This window comes from Narcine bancroftii, chromosome 3 (assembly GCF_036971445.1).
Source record: "Narcine bancroftii isolate sNarBan1 chromosome 3, sNarBan1.hap1, whole genome shotgun sequence".
Lineage (NCBI taxonomy): Eukaryota > Metazoa > Chordata > Chondrichthyes > Torpediniformes > Narcinidae > Narcine > Narcine bancroftii.
Window position 1 is genome coordinate 151,000,530 of NC_091471.1, and position 27,024 is coordinate 151,027,553.

General features: G+C 41.2%; 1 long non-coding RNA gene across 1 annotated transcript in view; it reads left to right on the top strand.

The window, feature by feature from the left end:
* The window catches only part of LOC138756264 (uncharacterized), a 66,704-nt gene that overhangs the window by 16,714 nt on the left and 22,966 nt on the right, over positions 1-27,024 (top strand). The window contains exon 2 of the long non-coding RNA XR_011352926.1: positions 14,918-15,016. This is a non-coding gene — a long non-coding RNA (uncharacterized lncRNA). The remainder of the gene's footprint in view (positions 1-14,917; positions 15,017-27,024) is intronic.

Below are 27,024 nucleotides of genomic sequence, written 5' to 3' on the forward strand. Positions count from 1 at the left end.
CAGTTGTGCTCTGGAGCAAGGTTCACCTCTTCCATCCAGGGTGTGGGTCTGGGGTGTGGTATCCTTCACTTTTACATTTAGAGCATTGGACTTTAATTTCACAGTTCTTTGCGATATGTGATGATGAAGAACAGAATTTAAAGCTCACATTATTCTCATTTAAGAACATCTTACGATCTTCAATGGGCTTTTCTTGGAATGCACGGCATATGCGTAGAGGGTGCAGTTTTCTACAAATGGAACACAGTTTATCGCAGTCATCGGATTCTGTTGGGGGTTCGCCAGTATCAGAACTGACCCTGGGAAATATCTCTGTTTTGTGTACAGAGACTTCCTGATGTTTGTTTGGGTTCCATACTCTCTACTTGTTCTTGTGAGCCATGTCTGTGTTGAAGCTTGAAGTTGAAGCTTGGATCATTCCCAATTCTAGTCTGCTGGCTAACAAAGTCTACAAAGTAGGCAAAAGGAGGATAGGGCACACACTCTTGCCACTTCTAGGATGCACCAACTAATGCCCACTATTCCTGCGGATGAAATGGGAGCTTTTGTACTACTGGGTTGACTCCTCTTGCCATGTTGAGGAAAGAGAAGCCAGGCAAGTCTCCTTCAGCCTTGGCTGACTGAAGTTCCATTAGTTGATCACTCAGATTGTTAGTTTAGAATAACCTGGGTTTGTTATTTTTGGAAAGGTGTCAATTTGCTTGAACAGAGCATCTTCAATTAGTTCTATTTGAGCCATATGTTTGTTCAAGTCTGTCCCATACCATTGCCAATCCTGCTTCTGGGTGGTTGATGTGTATTGCTCTCATCTGTTTGACATGTTCTGCTGAGTTTTTGCCAAGCCACTTAAGCACTTAAGCGATCTCCTCACTTGGTGTCAGGTTTAAACCCATGGTTTAAGTCTAAAAAGAATGTTTCCAGGCTCTGTAGTTCTGGGGTTTGTCATTAAATTGAAGTAAGCCTGTAGCCACAAACTCATCACGAGCAAGGTATCTTACGAAGTCATTCATGTTTGAGCTGTCATTATTGAAGCTTGGCAATATAGGATAGGGTAAGGGAATAGGACAACCATTGTACTTTTGAGGTCTGAAATGCTGCCCTGGAATTAGGATAGTTATTCTTGAACCTAACTTTTCCCTCCTTTCACAGAGCCAAAATCAATTCTCACCGCTCCTCTTATCATATCCAATTAATTCCTTTTGTTGATCCAGTCTCCTCCCCCACCATTCGTCAGTCTTCATTCTGACGCTTTCCTGGTCTTTGCTCATACCTTGAACAAGGGCTCAGGCCTGAAACGTCAGTAATACATCTTTTCCTCCTATGGATGAGCTGAGTTCTTCCAGCTTTTTTGTGTGTTTTACACACCTAGTGAACATTCTCTGCAATTCATACAACATATGAACATCCCTCCACAAGTGAGAAGACTACTGTACACAAGTTACTAATAACCTGTAAAACTTCATCTGAGTCTTGCAATTTGTCAGCATTCGGATAATATTTCAATTAAAATAGAAATATTTTCATTTTCCCATCTTGTACTCGATTTGCCAGATTTCTGACCACTCATTTGATTTATCTCTGTTCATTTGTTGGCTTATTATCTTTTTGCTCCAATTTGTTTTTCTACCTAGTTCTTTTTCTATCAGCAGTAAATTTAATAACGATATCTTCAGTTTCTTCATCCAAATAAATGTTATGAGTTTTGAAAGGTTGGAGCCTCACCAACGAGCATCTGGTAGGCATTTGTTGAATCCTTTCAAGTAGCAGATATCCATTTGTACTTGCAAAGTGTTCAGGCATGAAACTTTGGTTACTCTTTACGTTTTATGGATGCCATGTGATCTGCTGAGTTTCTCCATCACTATTGTGAATCTGCAGATTTTATTGTTTCACTTCATTTACACTTGCCCTTACACCTCCTCCCTCAGTAACATTTAGGGACTTAAACAGCCCTTACACATGAGGCAAAGAATCTTGTGTACCTCTTCAAACCTCATCCACTGCATTTGGTGACCCCAAAGTGGCCTCCTTCATATTGGTGAAGACCAAAACACAGACTTGGGGATAACTTCCCAGAGCATATGCACTCTGTCCTCATTGGCATCTCAAGCTCCCTGTTGCCTGCCATTTAAACCTCCCTTCCCATTTCCACACCAATATATCCAACATCGGCTTTCTCCACCACCAGAGAGAAGTGCAACGTGCACTTGAGAAACAACACCTAATCTCCCACCTGGGCAATCAGCAGCCTGTGGTATGAACATTGAATTTTCTAGTTTTAGGTAACACCCCCTCTCTCCTTTTCTGAGCCCCTTCCAGACTTCCATCGTTCCCTTCTCCATTTTTGTCCCCTTACCACCCCACCCCCACAACTAGTCTCATCCCCTTCTTTCTCTGGTTCCATCCTCCACCAATCACACTTCGTCAACAGGATTTCCCCATCCCCTTTGATTTGCTCAGTGGCACTTCTCTGATGACTGTAATTCTCTCCCTTCCATTTCAATACATGATTGCAGCTTTTATTTTGGCTGTTTATTACAATTTCTACAGTGACGAATGATGCAAAACACCTATCATCTCTTTGTTTTTGCACTATTAGTTGCCAAGACTCACTTTTAGGTCAGACCAAGGCTAATTTATTAACATTTTAAAATGTTTATTGAATCGCCTGGTATCAATACCATTTCAAAAGTCCACGAACAAGGTTAGAAGTTAAAGACTCAGCACCAGTTTCTGTAGCAAAGCAATAATGGTATGGATAGTAGTGATGCTGTGCATTCTGGGAAAATTCTTAAGACTGCAATTTACAGATTAATTGACTGGCCTGAATCAAGCCTAGATTGTAGAAAGGGAGCCTCTGTTTCCTACACCACTCCCTCCCTCTTCTACTTAATCTATTTGTTTTCTTAGTTTTCCAGTTCTGGGGAAGAGTCCTTGACCTGAAACATTGTCTCTGTTTCTCTCCAGATTTTCTGAAGCAATAAATGTGGAACATCATGTGTGTTCAGAGACATGTAAAACTAAAATAGTGAAGTAACCAATTGGAATTATAAATTGATATTTTAGAGATGCAGCTCGTGGAGAGGAGTTTTATGGATGAGAAGACTAACAATGGTTAAAGGATTAGTTAGAGTCAGTTGATGGGACAGTGCACAAGAACTTAGCTGAGGATCTCAAATGATTACACCCAAAGAAGGACTCCCCACCTCGTCAGCTGAGATAGTCTATGGGACGCCGCCCACCATTCCAGGTGACTTCCATTTCAGCTCCACTGAACCTCAAACTAATGCCATGAATGCCCTGCAGCATTTAAGGGGCGGCACAGCCAACTCACACCCACTTCCTACTACCACACATAGCACACTACGCTGCCAGGCCCCAGAAAATTTGAAAACAGTGGATTTCCTATTTGTCAGGAGGGGCCAGCCAGGAACCCCTTTACAATGCCCTTAGAATTGACCTTTTAAAGTGCTTAATAGGGATGGAGTCATTTTAACTCTGGACTTTGGGGGTAGACAGGACATGTTCACTATGGACCATTTGAAATGTGCCCACTTAGATGGCACGGAACCTTTCCTTGCTCCTTGGTTGCGGCAATGTGGCTGTTCTCCTTAAGACACTAAAACAAAGACTGTGAGAACGGTTTGCGATCGGGGGTGGGGGGGGGGTGGATGTGGTATAGAAGTCTGGTCCGGCCCCATACACAAATCATCACAGCACACAGCCTACATGCAATGGCACAGAGACTGCCTCCTCACTGAGGAGAAATGCCAGGGTTAAAGAGCAGACTGAGGGGAGCGAGCGCCGCTCTTGAGACTGTGCGCTGACGTCATTCTCGTGACCCAGCGTGGCAGATGGGGATTTTGCAGTATTGCTTTTGTAGCATGGTCTGTTTGAATAAACAGTCAGTTACTGGTTCACTCAGCTTGGTGCAGACATGTTCCTTTCTCTTTGCAGCGCCTCCGTACAAAAGGCACTACAAGACAACATTTGCATAACACCTGCACTGAGTGCATGGCCAAGCATGCTTGGACTGTCCAAACCTGCTGCTTTGTGGACATAAAATATGACAGGAAATCACAAAAATAAGTTACATTTCTAAGAGTATGTGATAGGAAAATGTTCATGTGATATTTGTGATCGGCAGCTCAAAATCCATAAAATGCACCCAAATGCATTCAGGAAGCAAATTCTTGTATGATGCTTAACCTCGTGTTTATTATATTTCTCATAGTTCCGCAGCAAGGCTTTTCTCATATTTCATTTTTTATCTTTATATAATTGGTTACACAGGTGAAATATCATGCCCCAAAAGTTAAATAAATGGGATCCAACATTATCAGATAGATGATTCTGCTGTCAGAAGGAAAGGGGAACAACAGTACATGCAATTTGGGCATGTGAGAAAGTGAAAATGTTTTGGGAAGATCTAAATCAGGTATTAAATAAAATCACAAAAAGCAACATACCAAAAAATCCAGAGATCTTTCTTCTAAGTAATAGAAGAAGAAAAGAATTAGGCCTCAAACTGGATGAAGTGCAAAAAAGATTTATTATGATAGCCTTAGTTGGAGCAAAAAAATGTATAATGTCAACTTGGAAATCAGAAGAGGGCCTGAGAGTACAGCAATGGTACATGGAAATGAATAAATGTATTCCATTGGAAAAAAAAATAACATATAATTTAAAAAATAAAGTCACAGTATTTGAACAAATTTGGGAACTGTACATGGAACACAACAGAGAGGGCCTACCGTGGACCTCCACCCCCTAAAATGATAGAATGAGAAGAAGACGAAATGACCTGATCCAGTGTGTAAAAGTAGATGACACAATTTTCTTGTTTATTTTCATTGTGTGATGACATTGTTTTATGGGTTTATTGTATTGGATATGTTGAACGTTTAATGGGTTTGGAAGGGGGTGTGAAGGAGTGAGGGAAAGGAGGGGGAAAAAGTGGAGAAAATGCCGCTGTGTATATTTAAGATGGAAATGTTTGTGTGTATTTTGGTTAATATGGATCATAGTGTGAAAAATTTTAAAAAAAATTAAAAAAAGGAAGCAAATTCTTCATTCCCCAGTGTAATTGGTCAAATTAAGGTCAAGTTTATTGGCACATCATGCCTGGCATAGTGAAAAGGGTTTGCAACACAAACAATCCATCAAATTAACTCTAATATGCATACAGCAAAGTAGCAGAGTTAGAGCACATTACAATATACTGAATTAAAGTGAAAAGATGGATTAATGCATTTCAAGGGCTGCTTGAGAAAGCTGTCTTGAGGTTCATCCAGGAGCCTAATGGCTGTGGGGAAGAAGCTGACTTTGAATCTGCTGACAATTATAACTTTATATAATTCGATCAATGCTTTTATGGACGTAAATAATTGTATTTCTGGGTGTGTTATGTTTTATAATGGAAGCAGAATAATGAATCAATTGTCTTCAAGAGCTGAGTGTACTAGATGGTTATTGCTGGACCAGCTGTTTAGTTGAGAGTTGACTGCTTTCAACAACATATGTTCCATTGATAACTCAACTTTTGACATTTTCATTAGTAAACAGCTACACCAAAGATCCTATAGATACTACATGCATTAGTTTAGAACTACGATTACAGAGAAAAATCAGTTCTTTTCTGGAGCTGAGGTAAAGAACAAAAAAACGCTGTTTACTTGCTGAGTTTTCATTTTTATTGTGAAAATAGTGCCTATCTCATTTGCTGTTCTGCTCATGCACAAACTCTTTTAATAAAAAAAAGGTCATTTGAAAAATAAGGCAACCAGTGATAAACATTTCTCTATTTCAGCGAATAATATGCTCCTAATACCTAAAATCAGCATTTCAAAGTTGACATTTAAACAAAATCCCTGATATGCTTTGAAGCTTTGGCAGTCTGAATTAGTGGGATATAAAGACTGCAAGCACACACGGCACAGAGAATATCTGGATAACATGTGACTGCTGTTGGCATTTTGGTAGCTGAGATAGAAATGTAACTTCCTTTTTCCACTTTTGCAGTGAGTCACATTTCCTCAAAGAGCAAGGTGATTCAATATTTCATCCAGGGATAATAACATAGCATCACAGAGCAGGAGGAGGACATATGGGTCTTTGATCTCCAGCTGGCCCTCTATCAGTCCCATCCTTGTGCCCTTTCCCCATCATACTGCAATTATTTCTTTTTCATCACATATTCATTCAATTGCCTTTTGAAAGTTAGGATTGAATATGCCTTCACCACCCTATTAAGTAATGCAGTTTGAACACACTGCATAGAAATATTTTTCTCTTGTAATTTTTAGCTCTTATAAATTTCATCAAGTCTGTGGCCATGAGCCCCAAACACTTTTTCCCATCTACTATGTCTAGATCCCTCATTATTTTAACACATCCATCATAAATACTCTGTGTCTTCGTTTGCGAGGAGACCGATTAGAATTTCTGTTTTTCCCCATAGCATAAGTCTGGTATCCCAGATACCAACCAATCTCATGATTTTTTTTTTCAACACTCTCCATAAAGTCTTTACATCCTTTCTTAAATGCAGTGAGCAGAAATTGATGTATAGAAATGTAGGAGTAGTTAAAAAAAAAACAATGAAGCCAATCTTTCAATGGAAAGGTGGCTGATTCAAAACACATCTTAACTGATGCGTTAGGAGAACAACCCAGAAAATTTCTGGCTCATTCTGCTGAGGTACAGAATTGTTCAACTGTCATTCGAGAGATAGAGTTTCACAGTGCAACTATGTGATAAGCAAATGACCTCAGTTACAACCTCAAGTTTAAATATTCACCACAAGCCAAATGTAACCTTGTTAAATCTTTGTCCAGTTAATGTAACCTCGTTGTTTTGGTTTGGTCACTGTGTCAAAATAATACTTATCAAAACAATCAGAAGAGTGACCTACTTGCAAAATCAGCAAGTTTGACTCCCCATCCCATCCCCCCCCCCCCCCTCTACCCCCCATCCATTGCCAAAAGCTCTTGCCTGCCTGCCTGCCTCAGCAAGTAATTAGGAAAGCTCACAGGATGTTATTGTTAACTACCAGCGAACTGAATATGAAATGCAGCAAGGTTATGGTTCTGTAATGTAGAGGAGTAGTGCAAGATTATGCAAAATCCTAAGGAGTCCAGGCAGAGTGGATGCTTCTCCTTGTAGAAAAAAAAATAAAAATACGACATCAGCCACTTAAGTTTTGTTTAGTCCTCATAGGTATGTGGAGAGGTTACTGGCTTCTATTTGCACCTTGACCCTATTCTTCCTACTGCTGGCAGAGTCAGTTGCCAGTTTCTTCTCTGGGGATTTTTGGGGTTTCTTTCATCACTGTCTGCCAATGTTCCCCTCCATCTCCCTCCTCCATCAGCTCTGCCTCCTCAAGAGGGGCCTCGGCCCTCTTGACTGGGGTTTGAGGAATGGAGCTGGATGAGCTTGGGGTTTCTTTGCTCCCCCTGCTGTCTGTCTCTACTGGGATCTCTGTTGCAGTCGAGTTTCAGGGAGAGTCGACTTTGCTGCTTGTGGTAATTTTGGCCGTTTCCCCTCTTTTTGCTTGTGCGTAGATGGCCACACCTTTAGAGCAGGCTCTGCAGAGTTAGCCTGCTTCCCCATTCAAGTGGCAGTATTTGATCTCTACATCATGCTTGGTCTGGTGGCCTTCCTACTTGCATTGGGCTGCCACATGTCCAGGTTTATTGTAGTTCCTGCGCACTCAGGGATGTTGCATGGTTCTCTCCAATGCTGAACACTGAGTGGGGAAGGTGGGTGGATGATGGTCCCTTTACTCACTTCTCTCAGTTTCATCTTCACTTGGTGTTTGCTTATCCAAATTCCAAATGTGTCTTTGCCATCCACATGGATCCCTTTCCCCTCGACATAATGGCTCAGGAAAGTGTGCACCCCCACGGCTGGCATATGTGGGCTGAACATGTGCACTGTTGTCACTCGTTCCTTATGGGTTGGAAGAGTGACAAGTGGCTGGATCATGAAAAGTGGGAATGGAGCCACATTGCCCTCCTCCTGGACCCAAAGAATCCTCCGCCATCTCGCCTGGATCATGAAATTCATATCAAAGTGACTGTTATCCACAATGTTGTGAAAACAGTAAATGTCCTTCCCCTAAAATGTGTCACATTCCATTACCACCTTCCTGACAAAGAGGTCCAGGGAAAATGGAAAGCCTTTGCTCAGGTCCATGATGACTGCATTCTAGATTCTTTATTCTCCTGAGGGTCTGGTGTGTAACCATACTCAAGAGATGGGAGAGAGGTTGGCTTATTGGTGTTGGATTGGTCCACTATTCAGCATAGATCGGCTCCCGTATAGGCAGGACAGTTCATACCAGATGATCTCTTTGGCTCCAATGATCCTCTCAATTGTCTTCCTCTTCTTTCCTTCTAGCTACAGCTTCTCACAGATCCAGTTGATAAGCTCTCTGTAGATGATCTACACTGGATCTTAGCCCAGAGGCCGAGAAGCGATGTAGATGTATTTCTGATAATTTAACAAAATTCTCTGGTCTCTGGGGAGATCCCAGCAGATTGGAAGGCAATTGAATGTCATGCCATTGATTTAAAAAAGGATGAGGTCCAAAAGTAGGAAACTACAGGGCAGTTTGCTTCATGTTTGTAGTCAGGAAAAATGCCTGAAGCAAATATTAAGGAAGAAATACTGAAAATAAATTATTATATTGGGCAGATGCAGCAGGAATTCAGGAAGGGCAGGTCCCGTTTGGGGAAAAAAAAAATTACTGGAGTTATTTGAGTATATAATGATCACAGTGGATAAAGGAGTGTTTGATAAGGTGACACATAAAGGACAGAGAAGATAGAGGATGCATAGAGTTGGTTGAAATATACCTGCATTAGCTTGGATAGAAGTTTAGTTAAGCAATAGAAGGCAAAGATTGAGAAAAACAAGGTTTCTCTGATTGCCTATCAGTGGTGAATAGTATGCTCCAGGAGTCAGTGCTGGGCTGAGATCTGTTCATGATATACATGGTTTGGAAGAGGGGCAGGGAGTAGTGTAACTAAGTTTGCTGATTATACTATATTGAATGGAAAAGAAAACTGTGCCCTGAACAGAAATTATGGCCTAAAGGAAATTGTGCCCTAAACACAAGTGGGAGAGTCTGCATAGAATTGCTGCAGGTACGACAAGCAAATGGAATGTTGGCCTTCATTGTGACAGGAGAGTTTCTGCTATAACTCTGCAGGGTGAGTTTGCATCTGGAATACACAGGCAGCTTTGGTCTCCTTACTTGAAAGATATATTGGCTTTGCAGAGGAGGTTCACCAGTTGAATTACAGAGATAAGGAGAGGTTGAGTTTCATCAGACTAAACTCACTGGAATTCAGAAGAATAGGGTTGTGGGGGGGGGGGGGGGGGGATCATATCAAGCAATATAAGATTATGAAGGGTTAGATAAGAGAGATGCAGAAATGTTGTTTCTGATGGTTGTTGAGACTGGAACTAAGGGACACAGCCTCAACATTCAGGGGACTAGATTGGAGAGGAAGATGAACTGCTTTTCCCAGAAATTAGTGGATCTGTGGACTTCACTGGAGCTACTGAAAAAAATCCATAATTAAGACTCAGATAGATAGATTTTGCCTTGTTGGGTAATTTATTTGCATGGGGAAAAGACAGGATGGTGGAGCTTAGCCCATGGCCAGATAAGCCATGTTTTCTTTAAATGGCAGAGTAAGCTCGATGGGCAGATGAACTACTCTTGTTCCTGCTTCAGTTTTTATGATTTTGTGAGAAAGGGTGCTTCAAAAAGTACCATGCAGAAAAAGTATATCCATATACTGTGCACTGATTTCCTCTGTGTATATTAAAGGAACACTAAAAGGAAATGAGTTGATAGGCATTTATGAAGTGTATTCATAACCACAGGATGTCCCAATAGTCTTAACAACCAATGAACTATTTTTTTGAGATGCACAAGTAGTTATGACATTGAAAATATAGCAGACTGTCGATTTGGAGATGACTCCCTTGGCATCAATGTGATGCCTCAATGGGCTATCTTTATGATCCTTGAGAAATAAATTGCTGTTGCATCTAAACACACAAAAATTGTACAAGATTGATTCTCTTCACAGTTCAACTCTTTTGTAATGCTGCATTATAAATACTCCGCAGCTGTTATTGAGGCATACCTTCCAAAGTCCCTTTGAAAACTCCAGTCACTACTGCCAGCTCTTAATCAGAAGCAAGCCAAGCCCGCAAAGATTCCTATTTTTCTACCTCCCATTTGGCCACCTATTAATCCATTTAGGATCAGCAATGAACTTCCAACAGACTTACACCATTATCTCCCAGTTCACGTGCCAGTGCAAGCCCTGGCTACTAACCATCCACGTAATCATGACATGAGTAGAAGTGTCTAGACTACTGGACACAGGAGACACATTGCCATAACTGACCTGAGGTGAATCATGATAGCCTGAGATGGTTTTTCCCATGGACTAAGCAGAATGATTACATACTTACCGGTAACTGCAAATTATTCGTAAAGAAAAGATATGTTTACAAAAGAGAGAAAAGTAAACAAACAAGGAAATGTAAACAAACTGACTTTGAGATACTGAAAAAAATAAATATTCAGTAATAAATAATATGCAAAGTAAGAGCCCTTAAATGAGTCTCTGATTGAGTCTGATGGTGGAGGGCTACCATCTGTTACTGGTAGGTGCCTTGTGGCATGCATACCTCTTTCTTGATGGCTGCAACAAGATTAGAGCGTGTCCTGGCTGGTGTGAATCCTTGATAATTGTTCTGCTTTCACATAGCAATGTTCCATGTAGGTTTTATCGATGGTGGGGAGAGTTTTGTCTGTGATATACTGGGCTGAGCCTGTGCCCTCTGCATATTGCAGGGATTTCCACACAGACAAATTGGTGGCTCCATACCAGGCCTTGAAGCAACCAGACAGCACACTTTCCACTACACATTTCCAAAAATTTGCCGATTTTCAATATCATACTGAACCTCCACAAATTCCTGAGGAAGTAAAGGTGCTGATGTGCTTCCATGCTAAATGGCAATGACCATTTTATGGAGCGACCAATGAGTCTCAAAGGTCAGGTTCCCTGTAGCCCCATTCACACTGGCACATTAATCCAGTAATTAACCACCAAATACACAACCCCTTTCCAAGGGTGGAGGCTGCCACATATGGTGCAGCTGACCCTTCGTGAGGGCTGGAATCTCCATGGGAGAATGCACCAGAGAGCTCAGAAAGGAATATCATACTCCAGATATAATGGTATGTGATCAGCAATCTCAGGGACATAGCTGATGAGGGGAAGGCCTAGTCCATTGGTGCTGAGTCAGGAGCAGCAACAGAAAATACCTGGCACAGGAACAAATATTAGAGCCAGTATTTTCATAAAGTTGGAGCTCACAATCTGCAAAATTATCCACCCAGCAAACTCCTCAGGAGGCTTAGTGATGAACTGGAACTAGGCAACATCAATTGGAAAAAACTCCCCAATCCGTCTATCTTCAATAGGTGTTGGTGCGGATGGCTGGGGTGCAGAATTAGGATCTGCTAAACATTAATCTAGAAACTGCAGGAAATCTCATTTTGGAGGAAGTGTCTGGGGCAAGATAGCACAGCCTGAAAATACAAAAATGTCCTTTAAAATTGATATGAGCACAATTTCTTTAACCAGAGGGTGGGGAATCTATAGAATTGAACAGCTGGGGAGGCTGTCGTTGGGTATATTTAGGACAAAAGATACATGGGTTCTTGATTCAGGAGGAAATCAAGGATTTCGGGGAGAAGGCAAGTGAACAGGTTTGAAAAGGATAGTAAATCAGCCATGACATTATTTTGGGGCTAGACTCAATGGGCCAAATGGCCTAATTGTGCTCCTTTGTCTTGTGGTCTTATAGCATTGTCATACCTTCAATCATGTTGCATCATTGTCCTCAGATATAAAGGCCAGTATTTTACAGGACAGTTTAGTATCACATCTGTGCGCACCACATTGCCCCTTGTCCTTCACTGTTTCTATCATGCCATGTTTTTAAAAGATATGTGGTTCTATCATTTTTAAGTTGAATCAATGTTACACAGTTTTCCCCATTCACAGATCTATTAATATTTCTCTGTCCTTTGACTTTTTAGGTTCATTGAGGTTCTCGAGTGAGAACCTAGACTACTGCTGTGACACCTCAATTGGTGGCATAGGTGTTCAAGGGGAGATTTGGCTGGAAGAGACTGCCTTGGATCTGTTCTCCCTTCTTCCACCATCTCCAAATTCTTGTCCTCTTTCTCCTCCTTTACTTCATGTTAGAACACTATAGATAAGGGGAGGCATCAAATCAAATCCGTACCTTTGGGGTAAGAATTGGCTCAAAGGGCTGGGCTAGTTAGGGTGGGGTGTGAATCAGATTTCTGCATGTGTCACAGCTAGATGACACACCTACACCACCCCCTACCCTGCACCCACCCCAACCATCCCCTTTCCAACTTGCTTCTTTACCAATCAATGGTAGCCAAGTATCAGTGCCCACAATAATGAGGTTTGTGGCTTACAAAATATGACCAAGAATCTGAAGATCCACTCAGCTGGGACTACAAGATTTTCTAAAAGAGTGAGGGGAGATGTTGTTGCTTGAGCACAACAATTGACTGTTTCAGCATGATGTATATTCATTGTATGTATGTTACCCATGCATATGTGCCTCATTTCTTCTGTCATTGAAGAGCCATTTGATTGAAGGTTAGCCCTCATCACTCAAGGGTCTTTTTTTATGTCGTCACTGATCTTAAGCGCTGATGTGTATAAGTCCACACCAGCTGGGCATTGTGGAAGTGGCATCTTGTGTTTCTTCTCTGAATTTGCCTGTAAAACTGCAAAACTGCATACATGTATCCAAAAGCTCCCTACACTATGGAAGAAAGACCCATCGCCCAGAAAGGACCTACAATTTGTTTGCTTGCTGCCCATCTGCAAAAGTGAAAGTAATTCATTTGCTTCATGTGGAATAGTCAACAAGGCTGAGGTTGGCAAACTACAATATGTTGCAGATACCTCCACTGAGTTCAAAAATAGCCAAATATGTGGAATTCCTTGGCTGCAGTAGCCTGAAAAAAATATGACGGTGCTCTGCCAGAGCTGCTGTAACAGCAGTACAACTGCTGCTGTGGATCCAGGAGTGTGGGGAATGGAGAGACAGCACTGCTCTGCAGGATCCTACTGCCCAGTACTGATGCTGACATATGTGTACTGTCTTTAAATGGCCTAATAAGGAGCTGACAGCATTTTTTTTTTTAAATCCTGCAACCTCAGGGTCTGTCCCAAGATGGCAGTATCTGTGCTGGGCAGCAAACCACGAGGGGTTGGAGACTCTGGGAGAGCAGCGGACCAGCACAGGGCATCTGAAACAGGAAGAACACACCCTGTTGAGAAGAAGCATGGGAGATAACCCTACAGAAAGGTGACCATGGCAATGGACCAGTGAGGGGCTCAGCAGCTGAAGAACCCATATAAGTTTCAGGCTGCTGAAGAGTGGCTCGTGGGAACCAGGTATTGCATCCAGGATTTGAGAGCATGATAAGAGTAAGAAGTGCTCCTGAAGGGCCTAGGTGCTGAAAACTCTTGATCATACAGGTGGTTTTGATCTGGAGCTTGGAGTGCCAATTGTTGGAACAGGATTCTGTGGGGCTACCAAGGTTGCGGGAATGCTGGAGGCAAATCCACAGACACGTTGTTCTCTGGAGAGACTCTTTTTTGTCCCTCTTCCTCCTATTCTTATAGGCGCTTGTCATTGCGCATGGCAATTCTTATTTGCCTAAGGGCAGACAACATTGAAGTATATCATGTACAGTAATACCCCAGTATCCGGCGCCTATGGGGATTGGTAGATACCGGATAAGTGAAATTTCCGCTTGCTTGAGACTATGTGTTGTATGATTGGCAAACTGACTGTTAGGGGATGCTAATTTTAAACTTTCATATTTTTTTACCTGTTTATTTTCTGCAATTTATTTGCCAGTTGCTTGATGCTGCTATTTGCTTGAATTCCAGATAATATGGATTTTACTGTACATTAAAATTTTTAATGTATTATTACATAACAATAAAAGGAGCCTTTGAACTTTTCTCACTTTTGAACCTTTGAACCTTGAACATTTGAAATATGATCTTTACTGGGTTGTGTGAGATTAAAGGACAGCTTAATACATTGCCCCAGTTTTGCAGTATTGATGTTAGATTGCAAGGGATTGTGCTACCTGTGCAAGTATGCATCAGCCACTATTGTGGTTCAAAGTACATTCTACCACAGTGTCAAATTTTGTCATCAACTTAACTCAGTGTTGCACAAGCCAAGATAAAACGGTGGTGCTTAATTGTGCAGAGGATGCAGAGCTCATTTGCTGCCAGAGTCTAGTTAGAGGAGTTGGAGATTGGCTTGATGATTCGAAGTGACTCACAGAATATGTTCTCCAGCACTTTTGGGTATTGCACTCTTATTATTTGTTAGCTATGAGCGCTTGTGGTTGCTTCCTTAAGGTTAGGAGGTGATAGAGCTGATTGCATGATTGGCGAACTGACTGCTGGGGGGATACCAATTTTCTTCTTTGGCTTGGCTTCGCGGACGAAGATTTATGGAGGAGGTAAAAGTCCACGTCAGCTGCAGGCTCGTTGGTGGCTGACAAGTCCGATGCGGGACAGGCAGACACGGTTGCAGCGGCTGCAGGGGAAAATTGGTTGGTTGGGGTTGGGTGTTGGGTTTTTTCCTCCCTTTTATTTGCCATTTACTTGATGCTGCTGGTTGCTTGAATGTCAGATAATAAGGATTTTTACTGCATATTAAATATTTAATGTATAATTACATAACAATAAAAGGAACCTTTGAACTTTGATCATGGCAAACTAATCTTGGAGATGCATTTCAGGACAAAAGGACCGAAGGTTCCAACCTTGCTTCAGCTGATGGCAAAGGAAGCCACTTGTCCAATCTTCCACAAAAGTGATTAGTTGAAAACAGAACAAATGTAAGTTTCCTCATCCTTTTGGGGCCTTTTTTGTTTATGTAAATGACATTGGCTGCAGTATCTAAATATTAACCAATACATTGCAACTGAATTTCTATTTTTTTTTTCTGCTGCCTATTAGTACCATAATCTCATTGAGATTATCATGAGATTTGTGAAAGTTAGATCAGATCAATTTTACCACAGAGCCTTACTTTTAAAAATATTCATATTATTCTTAGTTTTGGAGCATCTTGTTCTTGAAAAATATTTCTTCCTTAAATATAATAATGAAGCTTTTAAATGTACATGGATGGGTGGCTTTCAAAGCAGAATTATTGCTCCAAAATTCCCTGCCATGTGGGTCCATGGTTTATATTTGTAAATGACATGAGTAAATTTATAAGCCTCACATGTTCAAATTAATGGAAAAGACAGGTTTTGTTTGTGATGACTTGCAATAGAAAATTCCAAACTCCTGAGGAACAAAGAATGTTTAATAATGTGATTACAAAGATGAGATCTTGAGCATTTTTTTGTCATATATACGTGCAATAGACAACGTTCTTATTTGCAGTAGCCACACAAGAATGTAGGAGACACCAACTGCAACAGTATAAATTAAATTACCAAAATAGGCCAAGACAGAAAAATATAAATATAAAATATATGTAAGAAAATATTCACAGTCCTAGTTAATGCAAGAAAAGTGTGACATTTCAAAAGTCCAGATATATCATTTGGTGGTTTATAGATGTTAAGGTAGTACATGAAGTTCAAGAGCCTTCTTATAGCTGTTGGAAAATTACTATTATTGAATCTAAAGGTGTTGAACTTTTAGCTTCTATACCATTTGCCGGACTAAGGCATCTAAGGTTGATGGTGATTCTTTATGATGTGGCTGCTTACAATTTATGAATGGGGGCGTCGATAGACTTCCCTGTTTACCACGTGCTGTAGCCTTCTAGGCTTCTCTGTTTCTGGGCAGTTAACTTTTCAAACCAAGCCATTATGCAACCATTTGTCAACTTTCCCTTGGGCACCTGTAGAAATTTATTAGATTATTGATGATGTTCCAAATCTCCTCAGACTTCTTAAATAGTAAAGGCATTGGTGTGCCTTATTCATGGTTGCCTTATGTGCTTATAGAAGTTGTTCAATATGTGGCCTCCAAGGAACTTAAAGGCACTAACCTTTTTCATTGTTGTCCCATCACTGAATAAGAGTGAATGGATCCTTTGCCTCCCTTGGTAAAATTCCCTTGGTCTTGCTGACAATTAGATCAATGTTGTTATTCTGTCACAGACCACCATATTCTTGATCTCCATCCTATAATCTGATTTATAATTTCCTGATATTCTGTCCATAAAATTCAAGGTTCAGGTTCCTTTTATTGTCACATAATAGTATATTAAAAATGTAACATACACGATATACTTTCATTTTTTGACTGCCGAAAGACGAAGTATCACCATGAACCTGGCAGTCCTAACAATAGAAGAAAGATAAACAAAAGAGAATCCCTTCAGAGTCACTGAGTGTCTGTGGATTTGTCTCAAGCACACCGCAGTCTCTTCAGCTGCAGAAATTCCTGTTCAATTCGTCATTCAATTCTCCAGATGCAAAATTTTGACATGATCAGGGAAGCCCTTACCTCCCAAGGCCACTTGGGAATCCTCCTTGCCCTCAGCACCCTCTTAAATCCCTGTGTCAGTATCTGGTTCTTATAAGCCAACCTCCAGCAGTATGCAGCCTGCGCAGATCACTTGACTGCAAGGCGCCCCCAGCCTGACTGGGTCCTTCAGCCACTGAGCAGCTTGCTGGTCATTGTTTTGTGGGGTCATCTTCCATGCTTCTCATTTTCAATGGGGGATGTTATCCCCATTTCTGGTGCTCTGTACCAGTCTTATAGATAATGTTGAAACCAAACTTAGCTAAACAATCATAAGTGTAAAGGAAATAGAGCAAATGACTAAGATTGCAGGCTTGACATGCCCTGCATTAAATGTCAGTAAAGGAGGAAGTGAGATCCCAATCTGTAATGATTTGGATCTCCCAGAAGGAAAACATGGATCCAATTGCAAAGTTATGAACATAGTCCCAGATTCCTGAGTTTGATTATTAGTTTTGCAGGTATGATGGTGTAAACATCCAGCTCTCGCCGATGAATAACAGCCTGACCTAGGTGTTCTTGTGGTCCAGAGTGATCTAACACAGAGTGGAGAACCAGCAAGGGGTCATTCTCTGTTGACATGTAATGATAATAAGTGAATTGAAGTCTCTTCTGAGACACGAGTTAATTTATGTTGTAAAGAACTGTGAGAAGTACAGTAAATTAATTATACAAAAATACATTGCTGCTGGACAATGTGTGTGTGTTTAAAATTACAAAGGATCCTTCATGATCTGGTTACAAATAAATCCATTGTTGTTATTCAGTTTACTCAGAAATAAAAAAATACAAATAATTTAACATGATTAAATTGATGTATGCTGTAAGAAGACAACAAAACTATCAAATCAAGCATAAATATTATCCAGACTGGAAACATTTTTTTCCATCACCAAATTGATCAAATGAACACAATGAGAATACCCTTCCTGCAGAGTTACTTCCACTGGAGCTTTGACATTCTGCTGAGTGGAATGGGAGGCAAATCCCCTTCAGAAAGAGTTAAACCTGGAAGTCTGTCCTTGTCTGCTGCACAAAGTCAGCAAGTCATGCAGATTGATTTATTGATAGTAGGAGATTTTAACTTTCCAAATATTGACTGGGACTCCCAAACTGTAAAAGGACTGGATGGCTTGGAATTTGTCAAATGTGATCAGGAAAGTTTTCCAAGGTATGAAGAGCAAAAGGATAGTAAGGAACAAAATTGGTCCCCTCGAAGAACAGACTGGTTGGCGATGTGTGTGGAGCCAGAAGCGATGGTTGAGATCTTTTTGCATCAGTTTTTACCCAGGAAATTGGCCTAGTAAGGAAAGCAAGCGGTGAAATCATGGAACCAATACAGATTTAAGAGGAGGAAATTCTTGCTGTCTTAAAGCAAATAAGTGTGGATAAATTCCAAGAGCCTGACAAGATATTCCCTTGCACCTTTGGAGACTAGAGTAGAAATTTCAGGGGATCTGCAGAAATATTTAAAATAACCTTTGCCTTTTGGAATGAAGGAATGTAGCATAGCTCATGTGGTTAAGTTGTTTAAAAAAGGGTCCAAAAGTGGTCCAGAAAAATTTAAAATAACCTTTGACATGTGGAATGAAGGAATGGAGCATAGTTCATGTGGTTAAGTTGTTTAAAAAAGGGTCCAAAAGTGGTCCAGAAATATTTAAAATAACCTTTGACATGTGGAATGAAGGAATGGAGCATAGCTCATGTGGTTAAGTTGTTTAAAAAAGGGTCCAAAAGTGGTCCAGAAATATTTAAAATAACCTTTGACATGTGGAATGAAGGAATGGAGCATAGCTCATGTGGTTACGTTGTTTAAAAAAGGGTCCAAAAGTGGTCCAGAAATATTTAAAATAACCTTTGACATGTGGAATGAAGGAATGGAGCATAGCTCATGTGGTTAAGTTGTTTAAAAAAGGGTCCAAAAGTGGTCCAGAAATATTTAAAATAACCTTTGACATGTGGAATGAAGGAATGGAGCATAGCTCATGTGGTTAAGTTGTTTAAAAAAGGGTCCAAAAGTGGTCCAGAAATATTTAAAATAATCTTTGACATGTGGAATGAAGGAATGGAGCATAGCTCATGTGGTTAAGTTGTTTAAAAAAGGGTCCAAAAGTGACCCAGGGAGTTACAGACCAATGGGCCTGATGTCAGTATTGGCTAAATTATTGCAAGGTTCCAGGAGATCGAATATAAAAGTATTTGGATAACCAAGCACAGATTAGGGATAGTCAACATGGCTTAGTGCATGGTAGGTTGTGTTTAACCAATTTTGTTTTTTTTTGAGTAAATTACTAGGGAAGTTGATGAAGCTGTGGATGTTATCTACATGGAGCTTTGACAAAGTCCCTCATGAAAGTTGAGACATTTGTTATTCATGGTGAGGTGGTAAACTGGATTTGACATTGGCTATACAGGAGGAAGAAGCGAGAGAAACACGATAGGCTGCAGAGGCTATGATTGTAGTAAAAACACCAAAATGCTGGAGGAATTCAGCTGGTCTTTTCAGCATCTATAGGAGACAAAGATACATTGCCGATAATTCGGGCCTGAGCCTTTCTTCAAGGAAAAATCAGAAAAGGCACAAGTAGGATATATCAGAATGTTTCAATATTCAAACAATGGGGGGGGGGAGCCAGATCAACAAAAGGTGTTAATTGGATGTGATAAAGGACTAAGTAGAATTGATCATGTCTGTGCAAAAGGAGACAGGGAATGGAGAGATGACGGGGAAGCAGGGATATGTGTGTGGGGGGGGTTAATGAAAGCCAGAGGAATTGATATTAATACCATCCATTTGGAGGATACCCAGTTGCTAGATGAGGTGTTGTTCCTCCAATTTAATGGTCGTCTCAGTCTGGAAGTACACAAGACATGGACATACATGTCAGTAAAGGAATGGGATAGAGAATTGAAATGGGTGGCTACTGGGAGATCCACACTATTGTGGCAGACAGAGCTAAGGGGCTCATTGAAGCGATCTCCCATTCTACGTCCAGTCTCTTCGATGTAGAGGAAACCATAGCTGAAGCACCAGATGCAGTAGATGACTTCTGCAGATTCACAAGTGAAATGTAATTTCACTTGGAAGGACTGTTTTGGCCCAGAATGGTGGTGAGGGAGGAGGTGTGGGCACAAGTGATCACAGGGGTAGGTCTCAAGGGGGAAGTTGGTAGGGAGGGATGAGTAGACAAGGGAGTCATGGAGAGACCGGTCCCTGTGGAAGGAGGAGAGAGGAATATGTGTCTATTGATGGGATCACAAAGAAATGGTGGAGGAGGATGTGGTGGATACAGAGGCTGATGGGGTAATAGATGAGAACAAGAGGAATCCTGTCCTCGTTGCCAGGCCTGGATTAATCTTTAAGCAAAATATGCATGTGATTAGGGCACCAAGGGAAGGGACACCCCAGAGTTTTTTTCCAATGCTGAATTTACCATTCTGCAGCTGAACTAGGGCCCCACAAAAATGGGGCCCTGCAATAAATGAAAAAAAAAGATTATATTTAATATAATTGTGGGGTCTGGCCTGGAAAAAAATTGATTTCTTAATTTATTATTTCACATTCAGCACTTAGAGTCTTAATGTCTTGTCAATTAGACAATGTAAGGGCCTTAATCCTGCCCTTCCTGTTTCATGTCGGGGTGGAGGGGGCCAGGGCGGATGTGCAGATAAGGGCGGATGTGCGGATAATGGAGGATATGAGGGTGAGTGCTGAGTTGATGGCAGATAATGGAGGATATGTGGGTGTGTGCCAAGTTGATGGACCCAGAGATTGAAGGCCTGTGTCTCATGGGGTGCCTCAGGGAACAGTGCTGAGACAATTGTTGTTTGTCCTCGACGTAACTGATCTGAATGATAATGTAGTAAATTGGATTAGCAAGTTTGCAGATGACACAAAGTTTGGAGGCATTGAGGACAGCAAGGAAGACTTTCAGAGCTTCCAGGGAGATCTTGACCAGCTGGAAAAATTGGTTGAAAAATGGCAGATGAAATATAATCCAGACAAGTGTGAGGTGTTGCATTTTGGAAGGACAAACAAAGGTAGGACACACATGGTAAATGGTTATGGCGCTGAGGAATACAGATACGTAATTCCCTGAAAATGGTGTCACAAGAAGATAGGTTTGTAAAGAGTTTTTGGCATATTAGCCTTCATAAATGAAAAATTTGAATGTAGGAGTTGTATACAGTAAGATATTGGTAAGGTCAAATCTGAGGTATTGTGCAGAGTTTTGGTCACCTAATTACAGAAAATATATCAATAAGAGTGAAAGAATGCAAAGAAGATTCATGAGGACGTTAATGGGACTTCAGGAACTAAGTAACGTGGAAAGGTTAAACAGGTTAGGACTTTATTTCCAAGAGCATAGTAGAATGAGGGGAAATTTGGTAGAGGTATACAAAATTATGAGGGGAATAGGTAGAGTAAATGCAATTAGGCTTTTTCCACTGAGATACAAACTAGAGGATATGCATTAAGGGTGAAAGGGGAAAGGTATAGCAGGAACATTAGGGGGAATCTCTTCACAAAAGGGCAGTAGAGTGTGGAACGAGCTGCCAACTGAAGTGGTAAATGCAGGCTTAGTTTTCACATTTACGAAAAATTTGGACAGATGCTTGGATGGGAGGGATATGGAGACCTCTGGATTGGGTCCAGATCAGTGGAACTAGGCAAAATATGGCATAAACTAAGGGCCAAAGGACCTTTGTTCTGTGCTGTAATGCTCTTTAGTTCTGTGCTTCTATAAAGATACATAATCAAAGTTTCAGTCTTGAGCACTTCATCAAAGAATGAGCAAAAAGCAGACAGGCACCTGAATAAAATGTTGGTTGGTGGTGCAAAGTAAGGAGCGTAGGCCCACAGGCAAGAGGTTTTTGGTGGATATAGTTGCAAGGGAACAAATTAAAAAAAAATGATCAGGGGAGGGGATAGCTTTCCAAATTGATAGGAAAGGGCTGGAAAGCCAGAGGAAAAGAGACAGAAGGAAGGGAAAGAGAGTGAGACAGGGAAGTGGCCTAATAGAAACCAGACAAGTCAATGTTAATGAATCTGGTTGGAGGGTGTCCAGATAAAATATTAGGCATTGATCCTCCAATTTGTGGGTGGCCTCAGTTTAGCAGTGCATGAGCCCATGCAAAAAAATGTCAGTGTGGGAATATGGAGCAGAATTGATATGGTTGGTCACTTGGAGATCCCCGCCTTTGCTGTGGGCAGAGCAAAGATGATCTCCCAGTCTACATCTGGTATCTTTCCCTCTTCTCCCCTATTCAGCTTCAGCAGGGTCTGTTCTCTCAATTACTCTCTCATCCATTCATCCCCTTGGTACCCACTCCTGTGACCGCAGGAAGTTCTACACTTGTTCCCAACCTCCTCCTTCACAACCATTAGCGGCTCCAAAGAATTCTTCCTAGCAAAACAACCCTTCACTTGTCAATCTGCAGGAGTCACAGATGCTTTCAGAATTACTGAGTTTTTAAGTCATTTTGTTTTATATATCCGGTTCCTAAATAGTGGTGATGCAGGGTGCAGCTGGCTTGTGGAGTAATTGGTTTGAACTGCCTCCTGGCATGTTCCTGATAGGATCAGACCTGAAGAATAGGCAATTTTTTTGAGGCTCTGCAAAATTTCTAATCGCTTTGAAGCGTTGTCATGTATCAGTAATTTTCTCTTCCCAGAAAGGAATAGAAAAAGTGCAGATTGGAGAGCAAACCACAATTGAAGTAAAAACACAATGCTGGAGAGACTCAGCAAGTCAAACAGTGCATTTTACAGAGCAAAGATAAAGATACATAACAAACGTTTTGGGCTTGAACCCTTCATCAAAATATGGACAATATGTGGGCAGGCACCCAAACAAAATTCTGGGGTGGGTGGGGTAGGGGAAGAGGAAGGGGAGGAGCACAGTCCCATAGGTAGGAAGGAGGGCACACCAGCAAACAAGTGGATGGGGATGGCTCTGTGAATTGAGAGGGAAAGTGGTGAAGAACTGGAGGAAAGAAGACAGAAGGATAGGAAAGAGAGAGGAAAATTGAAGACTAGGCTTGTATAAATCAGAGAAGTCGATGTTAATGCCATCCAGCTGGAGAGTGCCAAGACAAAAAATTAGGTGTTGCTCCACCAATTTACAGGTGGTCTTGATTTGACAGTACATGAAACCGTGGACAAATGTTTCAGTATTGGAGTGGGATACAAAAGTGAAATGGTTGGCCACTGGAGATCCCTGTCACTGATGTGGACAGACCGAAGAGATGCTCAGCAAAATGATCTCCCAGTCTGCTTCCAATTTCCCGACATATAGAAGGCCTAAGAAGTCACTTGTAAGGACTGTAAAGACATCCAAATGTTGGTGAGGAAGGCAGTGTGGGTGCACATATGGCACTTCTCATGACTGCAGGGGAAGGTGGCAAATGGTCAATAATATGAAGGGATGAGTGGATGAGGGAGTGTCCGAGGGAGAAGCCCCTACAGAACCCTGAGTTGGGAGTAGAGGGAGAGATGTGACTGGTGATGGGATTGTGTTATAGGTGATAGAACATAACAGCACCATACAGGCGCTTCTGTGCTCGATGTTGTGCTGACCTATATATTCCTTAAAAGAAATACTAAACCCTCCTACCTCATAACCTTTTATTTTTCTTTCATCCATGTCCCTGTCTAAGAATCTCTTGAATGTCCCTGTCAAGGCTTTCTGGACACCCACAGCTCTCTATATAAAAAAAAAACATACCTCTAATGTCTCTCCTTTCACTTTGTACAGATATCGTATGATGTTTGTTGAGCATGCCCTAGGAAAAAGATGCTGACTATTGACCTTATCTATGCCTCTAAGAGTACTGTAGCCCTCTATTTAGTCTCATCTCATCCTTCTTCATGCCAAAGGGAAAAGTCCTATCTCTGCTAACTTTGCCTCAAAAGACTTACTCTCCAAATCCAGGCAGCATCCAATTAAATCTCTTCTGCACCCTCTACATTGCTTCCACATCCTTCCAATAATGAGGTGAAGAGAACTGAGCATAATACTCTACGTGGTCTCACTAGAGTTGCAATATAACATCTCATCTCTTGAATTCAATCTCCCTATTAATGAAGCCCTACATTTCATAGGCCTTCATAACTTTACGATCAACCTGTGTGGCAACCTTGAGGGATGTATGGATTTGAACTCCAAGGTCAACCTGTTATTCCATACTGTTTAGTATCTGACCATTAACTCTGTATTCAGACTTCCAGTTTCACCTTCCAAAATGCATCACCTCACATTTATCCGGATTGAACCCACCTGTCACTTTTCCACCCAACTATTCATTTAGTCTATATTCTTTTGTAACCTACAACAACCTTCAGCACTATTCACTACTCCTCCAAACTTTGTATCATTTGAAAACATAACTGACCAATCCTTCCGCCTCTTCATCTAGGCCATTCATAAAAATCATGAAGAGCAGAGGTCCAAGACAGAACAGATCAGGACCCAGAACAACTCCTCTTGCGACTGACCTCCAGATAGAATACTTTCCGTCCATCTACTACTTGTTGCTTTCTGCATGCAAGCCAATTTTTAATCCTCACATCCAAGGTTCTATATGGATTTCATACCTCATGACTTTCTGAATGAGTCTCTCATGGGGGAACTTTGTGAAATGACTTACTAAATTCCATATAGGCCACATTGACCAACCTACCTTCATTAATTTCTTTTCTTACCTCATCATAATTAGCCCTTCCCCAATTAAATACTTTCCCATTTTTTCTACATTTATCCTTATCCATTGCTATGCTAAAGCTCAGGGAGTTCTGGTCATTCTCAGTGAAATGCACTTCCACTGAAAGGTCTGTCACTTGACCAGCTTGATTACCCAATATTAGATCAAATATAACCTCCCCTCTAGTCGGCTCATCCACATACTCTCACAGGAATCCTTCTTGTACACACCTGACAAATTCTGTCTCATCTATCCCTCTTGCAGCCAGGATGTGCCAGTCAATATTAGGGAAGTTGAATTCACCCATAACAACAACCTTCTAATTTTAGCACCATTCCAAAATCCTTTTAAAATGTGTAAATCCAACACCTGCATCAGCCAATCCTGTCCTCCCACTAGCCAAATCTCTGTAATAGCTAAAACATTGTAATTTCATGGACTGATCCATGCTGCAAGCTTATCTCCTTTATTCCTAATACTCCTTGCATTGAAATAAACACTTTTCAAACCCTTTAACTGACTATATTTATGCTTCTTTGCCTACCTCTCCTTCCCCATAAATTCACAAAACATGGTATCATGCTTTTCACCTTCTCCCCTATTATCTGCACTTACATTCTGGTTCCCATTCCCCCCCCCCCACCCCACCCCCCCCCACCCCCCCCCACCCACCCCCCCCACCCACCCCCCCCCACCCACCCCCCCACCCCCCCACCCCCCCCCACCCCCCCCACCCCCCCCCCACCCCCACCCACCCCCCCCACCCCCCCACCCCCCCCCACCCCCCCCACCCCCCCCCACCCCCCCCACCCCCCCACCCCCCCCACTAGGTGTGAGCATATTTTGGCTGAGTATAGAGTCACGGAACAGACTCGATGGACCTAGTGGCCTGCTTCTGTTCCTTTATCTTGTGAACTTGTGAACTAAAACCATTCAGTCACAAGAAATGGCTTTAAAAAGAGCTGTATTTTCATGCAAGATACTGAATATTTCACCTTAAGTGCAATAGTAGAGAATTGGCATACCAAATGCTGCAAATGTGATATGGAAAGTGAATGTACTCCCTGCGGCCTAATGAAGTTTAGTTTCAGCAATGCTGAACTTTATTTTTTATTTAAATGTTTTCAGCATCAAGAGTTTTTTTTAATATGTTCAGGCAAAGGTTTATGTTCATTGCTGTTGCCTCCAGACTTTACCTTTGCACCTTGGATTTGATTTATCACTGCAAAAAAAAAGGTCCTTTAAAACGCTGTTGCTTGGGTCCTAGTGCACATTATCCACCGATCACCTTTCTGCTTCTCAAACTGAGTTGCCTCACGGTAATGCTTTATTATGAAACTCGCAATGACGACTTCAAATTCCTCTTTGATTTTACTTTTCCCAATCTCTTCCAGCTCCATAGCTCTTGAGAAATCTCTTCTCCCCTTGGACTTGCCTCGTGACAATCACTTAGTTTGTTTACTCCACAATCAGTGGTAGTCCCTTGATATGCCAAAATTGTGGTGGAACTTCCCTTGTCTGGGTTTCTTTTGGTAATTTTCTTGTGAAGCACCTTAATTTCATTTTGCTACTTTATAAATGCTTTATAAACAGAAGTGTGTGTCATTTTAAAAGTAAATTTTATAGTCGAAAATAGCAGTTTCACAACAAAGTCAAAAGCTGTGATTCAACTGTGAAATGTAGTGTGGAGGGTAAGAGAAATGGATGTGTGCATGGGAGTGGGGAGGCTAGGTGAACGTTGGTGCTAATAATGGCTGGACTTTTCAGAACATCATAAGACAAGAAAACAAATAGAATTGGATTGACATGTTTATTTGAACCATTCTTAAATAGTGAATGATGAGGGCACATAATGTGTTCAGTTGATTCCAGAGTTGATAGTTGATATTCATACTAAATAATATTGAACCAGTGAAGAGTGCTTCAATGCTTTTCTCAAACAGCCAGAAAAATCCTCATTTGAACACATTTCCATTCTAAACTTCCAATAGAGCACAATGAAGCTATTAACATCATGAGCTCAAGGATAGCATTTTGGTTTCTCAGACTAATGGACTAAATTTGAAGTAAAATAAGTTTGTGTTGTTGCTTTTGTGATATTATCGTAATTGTCCTGTATAAAAAGGAGAGCTTCACTTAATACAGTAGTTTCCATTTAACCACACTCTCACACACACACACACACACACACACACACACACACACACACACACACACACACACACACACACACACACACACACACACACACACACACACACACACACACACACACACACACACACACTCAAGTGATGAGCCAATCAGTTTTCAAAGGTTCATCTATTGAATTATTATTTTAATCCAACACTATTTTTAAAAATAAAATTCACACTGCGAACCATATCAACCAAAATACACAAACATTTCCATCTTAAATATACACAGTGGCATTTTCTCCCCTTTTTTCTCCCCTACCTTCACTCCCCCCTTCCCACCCCCTCCAAACCCATTAAATGTTCAACATATACAATACAATAAAACCATTAAACAATGTCATCACACAATGAAAATAAACAAGAAAATTGTGTCATCTACTTTTACACACTGGATCAAGTGATATTGTCTTCTTAACATTTTATCATTTTAGGGGGTGAAGGTCAGAGGCAAGCCC